Genomic DNA, 9,938 nt, shown 5'->3' on the forward strand with positions numbered 1-9,938 from the left:
TCTAGCACAATGTACTAGACCAGATATAGCTTTTTCAGTTAACTTGTTAGCCAGGTACAGCTCTGCTCCAACAATTTGTCATTGGAAGGGAGTCAAAGATGTTCTACGATACCTTCGTGGGACAACATATATGGGTCTTTTCTACTCAGACAAGCCCACAAATGATCAGATTCTTGTTGGATACGCAGATGCTGGTTTTCTCTCCGATCCGCATAAAGCCCGCTCACAAAATGGATATGTGTTCACTTATGGAGATACTGCAATTTCATGGCGATCAACGAAGCAAACGCTAGTTGCTACATCTTCCAATCACTTGGAAATAATTGCTTTACATGAAGTAAGTCGTGAATGTTCTTGGTTAAGATCAATGATCCATCACATCCGGAATTCATGTGGTCTACCTTCAAAGATAGACAATCCAACTGTCATTCATGAAGATAATGCAGCATGTGTCGCCCAGATGAAGGAAGGATTCATTAAAGGTGATAAGACTAAACACATATCTCCAAGATTTTTCAGTGCACATAAGCTTCAAAAGGGTAAAGTAATTAAAGTCAGACAAATTCGTTCCAATGAAAATTTAGCAGACTTGTTCACCAAATCTCTACCAAAGTGCACATTTAGAAGTTGGTGTAAGGAATCGGATTATGTCGGCTTACAAATTTGAAGAATGCGGAATCAGGGGGAGATACAATTTAGAGGAGCATCCATGATACATGCATGTTGTACTCTTTTTCCTTCGATTAGGATTTTTCCCACTAAGTTTTTCCTATCAAGGTTTTAACGAGGCAACATAAGCATGCTCAACACCATCTAGGTAAAGTTGTACTCTTTATCCTTCGCTATGGTTTTTTCCCACTGAGTTTTTCTAAGCAAGGTTTTAACGAGGCAACTGATACTGATATGTGGGCATCTAAGGGGGAGTGTTGTAAATAGTGGGTATGTTTGCCCAAATGTATATAGTAAAGTATCACATGTGTATAGTATAAACTCACAAGCTAAATAGTAATCCTTTTGTAATTTTCCATTGAAGTGGCTCTATAAATAGAGCACTTAGATTGTTCAAATAAGAGAGAACATCAAGAAGAGAAAAGGAAGAGAAAAACATCAAATAGCAATAATATACATTACTTCCTCTGCAACAGCTTGTGTTGGTATAATACTCTGCAACTGCTTCGTTCCTGTCCTGAGTAAAGATTATCTCTCTAAATTTTGCCTATTTATAACAATTCAGTTATTTAAAAAAATATTTTCAAACGAGTATACATGTCAGCAAGTCATAGCAGACTAGCTGTTTGAGCGAGTGTAGCTAGCATTTTCTCAAAGACAAAGAAAAAAAAAGGAAAAAAAAAATAAAAAAAGGGAGGAAAACAGAACATTTGAAGAAAGAAAAAACCGAGCGCTACAAGGACTCGGAAATTCTTGAATGCATATATAAAAGGAATTTCAGGAGTGATGGGAAGTGACGGTTGAAGCGAAAGAGAGTAGCAGCGGTAGACGATGGAGTGCTCCGGAGTCCTCCACCTATTTGTACTGGGATTACTATTCACCAGCCTTCCGACGCTGTCCTACGGAGGAGAATCGTCGTCGACGTGCTTGGCGCTGTACGAACATGGTGGAGCTCCGGCGATTTTTGAATCCCCAGAATGCCGTCAATTGAAGCACTCTGACGACTCCCGACGCACGTCGCTTTGTCAAACAACCATGCTTCAAGGTCGGAGAAAGTACTTGGAGGATCGCACTCTCTGCGCTCTCAACCTTCGCATTCCCTTTCCTGGTTCTCTTCTCTCATATGTATATATTATCTATATAATTAGGGTTTTTGTGTTATCGTCTGAAGTTCTTGGATTATAACGCAGTTGGTGTATGCTAATTTTTGGCTGGCTTAATGGATAAGTAATTAACCAAAAATATTATTAATCCATGTTATGAGAACGCTGATACATATATGTATATGTATACATACATATTATGTATTGAACAATTGAAGAATATAATGTGCTAATTTGGAGGTGCAGGTAGAGTAGGGATTATGGAAAAGGTTAGAGTTGGAGTTGCTGCTGTTTTTTATGGTCATAATGGTGCTGAAGCTAGTGACATGGCATCCAAGCTTTTCTTGGAGTATTTCGTTTTGCATACCTACTTTCTTCTCGATGTATCGCTTTCCGCTGCATCATCTGGAGCACCAACATTGCAAAATTGGCATGGATTACTCAATCGGCACCAATTGGATAATGCAAGGTGCTGTTTCTAAATTGTCATATAAATAATTACTCTGGATAGAGCTGCTATTAAGTTATTTACTGATTCTTGATTGATGATCTAATTGCTGGTTTAATTTGTCTCCGTTTCATGATAACAAGTTATTGGATTTAGAAACAGTGATATTATGCTTAGTCCATTAATGCATTCTCAGGTTTAAGCATTCGTTGCAAGCAAACTTTGACGATTCTTTTCGCTTTGACATCTTAAAAAAAACATTGTTGAGGGCAGTTCATGATATTAATGCAAAATTTTCTAAGGTATATTTATATCTCTTCTAATTGTTTTTTCTATTCTTTCTTTGAAATTATTCTGCATACTACTTTTGGATGGCCAAATCTTAGTTGCCAATATTGGAGACTCAAAGGCCTTTTTGTGCTCGAAAAAATTTCAGACTCCTGTAGAGGCTAAAGGTATTTTTCTTTCTTTTTTCGGTGTAAAGGCACATCTGTTTTAGGTAACATGGTGTATTGGGAACTTTATGTGATGTTTCTTCTCTCTCGCTCTCTTAAAATCATGTATTTTTCTGCATGCATGTATGGATCATTGAGCGTAAGACTATTTAGTTTGTATGTGGAAAGATTAAAAGCATGACATAGGTTATTTACCTGCTGATGTTTGTGGTTATTGCAGCTGCTTATTTAAGATTGTACATGGAGGAAAGGCGTAATGGTGTTATCTCACATCGAAGGCGCAATAAAAACTTTGAATTAGCTCCCGCGGATGGGTTAGTGCATTTATCTGTTAAGGAATTGACAAAAGATCATCATCCAGACATAGACGATGAAAAACTTAGGGTGGAAAATGCTGGTGGAAATCTTCTTGAATGGGCTGGCGTGCCTTGAGTAAATGGTTAGCTGGCTGTTACCCGATCTATTGGCGACATCTCCTTTAAAAGGTAATAAGTTAAAGAATAATAGGATTATTTTTAAGGTTTGCATTCCTTCTTTTTATGCTACTGATCGAACGATGACATTAAAAGATGTTCTCGTTTAAATATCTTGTCTTTTGTGACATGTAAAACTAATTTAAGTTGCTGTTGACTGTCATCAGTTTTGGCGTTGTATCAGAACCGGAGTTGACAGATTGGCAACCCCTGACTGTAAATGATACATATCTCGTGGCTACATCTGACGGAGTTTTTGAGAAGCAGAGCTTGCAGGATGTTTGCGATCTGTTGTGGGAAGCACGAAGTCGTCATCCTACAAAATTGGAGCTCTCTTCGGCTGGTTCACACTCATTAGCTGGCCGCATTGTAAGTACTGCATTTGAAAAGGGCAGTATGGATAATATGGCAGCTGTTGTAGTTCCATTGGCAGCTGTTGTAGATCTGTTATATGTTTTGCATTCTTTCGCAACTCGCTTGTTTTTCTCTCATACAAGAAAAGATGTCAATCAAATGTACATATTTAGAAATGACTTATACAAAACATTTTTGTGATTGATTCGACTGTTAAGATTCAGCTAGCGCTAAATCATCTGGAGCCTTACTATAAACTTTGATTGGCTATTTTTGTTTTGACAAAACGACGAACATGCTTAGGACTTACTTGTTTCAAGCAAGGATGAAGCATGGAGATCGTTTACGGAATTTTAGTCATGGACGGAATTTTATTGAGTCAGATAGCTTTTGTATCCTGTGATCTTCTTGTTGCTTCAACTTATTAGTTGTAACTCGTATGGCAAGGCAAGCCTGTGAAGTTGCTGTTTGTTCAAACATGTGTTTCCTATGTGTGCTTAAATTTATCACGTCTTATTAATTTTGTATGCTTACGAATATTATACCAAAATTGAGTTGCACATCCGTTGCTGCACACCTTAATTTTTTATGACATTCGAATTGAATAGATAAAAAATAAACAAGAGACAGAAATAAGAAAATGTGTTCCCCATGAAATTGAGTAAATGTTGCTCTTGGTTTTATTTTTCGGAATGATGTCGTGGCCTAGGTTCGTGCCCAAGTCCTTCGTATTTTTTAAGTCAAATTCAATTTTTATCAAATTAGTAATTTCGTTTTGGAAATTGCACATTTATAATATCCCACTTGAACAAAATATAAAGAACACCAAGATTTTAACGAGGTTCCTCAACAGTCAGTATAAGTGGGGTACGTCCTCGAAGCAGTAGGAGCTCATCCAATAATCCACTATCAACCAAATGGGAGTTTACAAAGTATTGACAAACTCACAACCCAAAACCTCAATACAACCAATAACTCTCACATACCAAAGAAACAAATAGAGAAAGAAATATAATGAATAATTTCTTCTCTATACATATAGCCCAAAGCTATTACAACAACAACTACTTTGGTGGATGATTACTAACCAAATGAAGCAGCAGCTTCTTCTTCCTTTTGGGCTCTCTGCAACTCTCCCTGCTCTCGGCATCTCCCACTTCTCTCTGCAGCTCTAAACTGAAAATGAGCTCTCCCTCTCTTATTTTTCTCTTCATCCGAAGAAAACCAATAATTATGGCTTTGAAAAAACCACAAAACAAGGAAACATAATCATGATGCCTCCTCATCATGATGTTCCCTCATCATTTTGTCTTTCATTCTTTTGTTTTGTTTATTAGCCGAAAGTGGATGCTAAGTTGGCCACTAATTTGGCCACTATCCAACAATCTTCACCTTGGCCAAATTCCGAAAACACCATGATAAGCCAACCAACACAAAAACACTCCCAAACACTAGCAAGAGAACAACTCATGCCGAGTCAAATGCTCCAAAAAACTCCTACTGCTTATCGCCTTCTTTATATAGGCAAAATGTGAGCCAAGTTCAAGCAGTGAACAAATTTGGCTACACCAACAACCTTAGTTAACATATTAGCGGGGTTGTCTTTAGTTGGAATCTTCTGGAAAATGATTTCTCCTTCACCAATAACTTCACGAACAAAGTGATAACGCACATCTATGTGTTTGGTCCTCGCATGGTGAACCTGATACTTAGCCAAATAAATGGCACTCTAACTATCACAATGCACCTCCACATGCTTCCGATCAACCCCCAAATCTCTAATCAGCCCATGTATCCAAATGGCCTCCTTTATAGCTTCAGCAACTGCTATATATTCAGCTTTTGTAGTAGACAAGGCAACAGACGACTGCAAAGTGGACCTCCAACAAACTGGTTCTTTAGCCATAGTAAACACATAGCCTGTAGTAGACTTCATTCCATCCAGATCACCTGCATAATCTGAATCAACATAACCAACTATAAAATGACCAATACCAAAGTCATCTCTCTCAAAGCATAAACCAACATCTCGAGTACCATGGAGATACCTCAATATCCACTTAGCTGCTTGCCAATGCTCTTTACCTGTATTATGCATATATCGACTCACCATGCCAGCTGCATGAGCAATATCCGGTCTTGAGCACCATTGCATACATCAAATTACCAACTAGATTTGCATATGGTATATTTTTCATTTGCAGCTTTTCCTTATTAGCTTTAGGACATTGTAGAGAATTCAATTTAAAATGAGGAGCCAAAGGGATACTAACCGGTTTGGTTGAATCATGAACTCCAAACTTCCGAATCAACTTCTCAAGGTATTGTATTTAATTCAAGCATACCAAACATTTATCTCTGTTTCTAGTGATCTCCATGCCAAGGATCTTCTTTGCTTCACCAAGATCCTTCATCTCGAACTCATTCTTCATTTGCTTCTTCAATTTCTCAATCTCTTCGACATTCTTTAAGGCAATCAACATATCATCAACATATATAAATAAATAAATGAAAGACCCATCTTGCAACTTCTTGAAGTACACACAATGATCATATTGACTTTTAGAATAATTTTGGCCTCTCATAAATTTATCAAACCTCAAATACCATTGCTTTGGAGATTGCTTCAAGCCATAAAGTGATTTCTTCAATTTGCAAAACAAATTTTCCTTCCATTTCACTATATACACATCCAGTTGACACATATAGATCTCTTCATTCAAATCACCATGTAGGAAAGTTGTCTTCACATCGAGTTGCACAAACTCAAGATCATATTGTGCAACAAGAGCTAACATAATACGAATTGAGGAGTGCTTCACAACCGGAGAAAATATTTCATTGTAGTCAATGCCCTCCTTTTGTGCATACCCTTTAGCAACTAATCTTGCTTTGAATCTCATATTGTTTTTCTCATCAACATCTTCCTTCTTGGCATACACCCATTTGCAACCAATAGCTTTCTTACCCTAGGTAACTTAGCTAACTCCCAAGTTTTGTTCTTCAAGAGAGAATTCATCTCATCACCCATGGCATTGCACCACTTCTCATTTTCCTCCTCTCAATGGCTTCCTCAAAATTGGATGGAATCTCATCAGTGATAATAGGAAGAGCAAAAACAACATAGTCACTATACCGAGCTGGCTTGGTAATTTGTCTTTTTCCTCTGTTCTTGGCAATAAACTCTTGAGGTGAAACTTGCTCTTCAACTTGAATAGAATCTTCAAGTTCAACTTCTTCAACATCCTCATGGTCTCCCACTTTTTCACTTGTAGTGGCTTCAACATCAGTGGAAATAGGATTTGAAGTACCAAAGGCAACTTTCTCAAGCTCCACTTGTTGGACATCTTTCACATTCTTCTCAAAGTTTCTGAACATACTTTCTTCATCAAATGTCACATCTCTACTAATTACCAGTTTCTCCATCTCTGGACACCACAACCTGTAACCTTTGACACCACTACTAAAACCAAGAAAGATAGCCTTTTTGGCTCTAGGATCAAGTTTATTTTCAGTTACATGAAAATAAGCAGGTGAACCAAAAATACGGATACAGTCATAATTAGAAGAAGGTTTTCCAGTCCGTACCTCCATTGGTGTCTTACCCTGAACAACAGCTGAGGGTAACCAGTTGATGATGTGACATGCATAATTAACTGCCTCTGCCCAAAATGACTTACTTAAACCCGACTGAGACAACATACATCTAACCTTCTCAAGTAAGGTTCGATTCAATCTTTTTGCAACTCCATTTTGTTGTGGAGTTCGCTGGACACTAAAATGTCTCACAATCCTTTCCTCTTTGCAAACTTTAAAGAAAGGGTCGGATGTGTATTCACCACCATTATCCGATTTCAAAATCTTAATCTTTCTCCCAGTTTGGTTCTCAACCATTTTCTTCCAACCCAAGAAAATGCTCAACACCTCACTTTTATGCTTCATAGTGTAGACCCAAGACCTCCTTGAATAATCATCAACAAATGTCACGAACCAATGTTTACCACTTAAAGAGGGAGTCTTTGTAGGACCCCAAACATCTGAATGACCATAATCAAGAATGCCCTTCGTCTGATGTACTGCAGTACCAAACTTCACTCTAATTTGTTTTCCCAAGACACAATGCTCACAGAAATCAAGCTTACAAGTCGTGACACCTTTTAGAAGACCTTGTTTCACAAGCCCATGTAGAGTTTTCTCACCGGCATGGCCTAATCTCATATGCCACAGTCTAGTAGTATCAGAATCGGATGTGCCCATATTTTCTGAGACTACAGATGCTTCACTTGTCACAGTGCTTCATTGCAATAAATACAAATGGCCATATCGAGGAGCTTTCATCACAACAAGTGCACCATAAGTAACTTTCAATGTATGTCCATCTGAATGAAACCTGAAGCCCTTGGATTCCAAAGTACCCAAAGAAATAAGATTTTTCTTCAAATTCGGTACATATTGAACACCTGTCAACTTTTTAACTATGTCATCATGCAACTTCAAACGAGCTGTACCAATCCCTTTTGTTGTGCAAGGATTGTCATCTCCCATGAACACAACGCCACCATCAAACTCTTTCAAGCTTGAAAACCAATCATTGTGAGGAGTTATATAATGAGTACAACCCGTATCCAACACCCACTTAGTAGCACAATCAAATGATGAGGAAGTGGTTAAAGCAAAATCAGAAAAATCTGTTTCAACCTCAGCAACATTAGCTTTAGAACTTTCTTTGCCTTTGGTCTTCAATCTAGGACAATCTTTCTTCCAATGGCCCTTATTACGACAAAAGGCACATTGATCCATTTCCAAATGATCTCCTCTCCGATGATCTACCTCTAACAAATAAAGCTTAAAAGGTACTACCATGATTTTTATCTCTATGCCTCATTTCATAATTCATCAAGGCATTTGACACATTTTCAAATTTCACAGTTTCTTTACCATGCATAATAGTGGTAACAAAATGCTCATAAGAGTCCGGCAAGGAATTCAACAATATTAAGGCCTTATCTTCATCCTTAATATCCTCATCTAAATTTAACAAGTCGGCAATCAACTTATTAAAAGTATCAAGGTGTCTAATCATTTTTGTACCTTCTTTGTATTGGAAGCGGTAGAGTTTTTTCTTCAAGTGTAGCCGGTTCTCTGCACTCTTCGTCATATACTTGTCTTCCAATTTTTGCCACAACACACTTGTTACTGTCTCCCGCATCACAAAATACTTCTGAGTTTTTGCAAGGCATAACCGAATTGAAGAGCAAGCCCACAAATTTAATTTCTCCCATTCCGGCTTCGACATAGCTTCCGGCTTCTCTCCCAAAGCGGCAAGTAGATCTTGTTGAGCCAACACATCTTTGACCTCACATTGCCACATCCCGAAGTTGTTTGTGCCATCAAACTTTTCCACTTCGAACTTTGCATTTTGCATCGTAGTTCTTGCAAACCCGGAGCTGCTTCCAAAAGGATTCTCATCTTGCCCGTCTGACATCTTTGGAAACTAGATAGTACCCAAGAGCAACCAGTGCTCTGATACCAATTGTTATGCTTGGATAGCACCAAACCCATTAGAACCAACTCAAGCTAACCCACAGGAAATATATCAAATGGAATGCAAGAACAAAATATAAAGAACACCAAGATTTTAACGAGGTTCCTCAACAGTCAGTGTAACTGGAGTACATCCTTGGAGAAGTAGGAGCTCACCCAATAATCCACTATCAACCAAATGAGAGTTTACAAAGTGTTGACAAACTCATAACCCAAAACCCCAATACAACCAATAGCTCACACATACCAAAGAAACAAATAGAGAAAGAAATATAATGAATAATTTATTCTCTATACATATAGCACCAAAGCTATTACAACAACAACTACTTTGGTGGATGATTACTAACCAAATGAAGCAGCAACTTCTTCTTCCTTTTGGGCTCTCTGCAACTCTCCCTGCTCTCGGCAGCTCTCACTTCTCTTTGCAACCTCAATTGAAAATGAGCTCTTCCTCTCTTATTTTTCTCTTCATCCGAAGAAAACCAATAATTATGGCTTTGAAAAAGATACAAAACAAGGAAACATAATCATGATGCCTCCTCATCATGATGTTCCCTCATCATTTTGTCCTTCATCCTTTTGTTTTGTTCATTAGCCAAAAGTGGATGCCAAGTTGGCCACTAATTTGGTCACTATCCAACAATGTAAATATCTCTAATTCCATTACATGTCATAATTTAAGTAAACAAGAATGAGATTAAAATTACATATCAATTTCATCGTTTACTTATATAATCAAAATTTGGTGTTAGAGATGAGACCACGCTGGATGTTGGCGATGATGCAACACATTATACATATACTAAAACTGGGTTCCTCTAGCACCGTTTTTCACTATTTGTGAACAGTAAAATGACGGTAATGCCCTTATTTGCTTTGCTGTTCTCCA

The 9,938-nt window shown here is 37.9% G+C and overlaps 1 pseudogene; it reads left to right on the top strand.

Annotated features, from left to right (window-relative positions):
- Positions 1-1,371: 1,371 nt before the first annotated feature.
- LOC126631476 (probable protein phosphatase 2C 51) lies at positions 1,372-3,703 on the top strand (annotated as a pseudogene).
- The last annotated feature ends 6,235 nt before the right edge of the window (positions 3,704-9,938 follow it).

Source organism: Malus sylvestris, chromosome 8, assembly GCF_916048215.2.
Source record: "Malus sylvestris chromosome 8, drMalSylv7.2, whole genome shotgun sequence".
Taxonomy (NCBI): domain Eukaryota; kingdom Viridiplantae; phylum Streptophyta; class Magnoliopsida; order Rosales; family Rosaceae; genus Malus; species Malus sylvestris.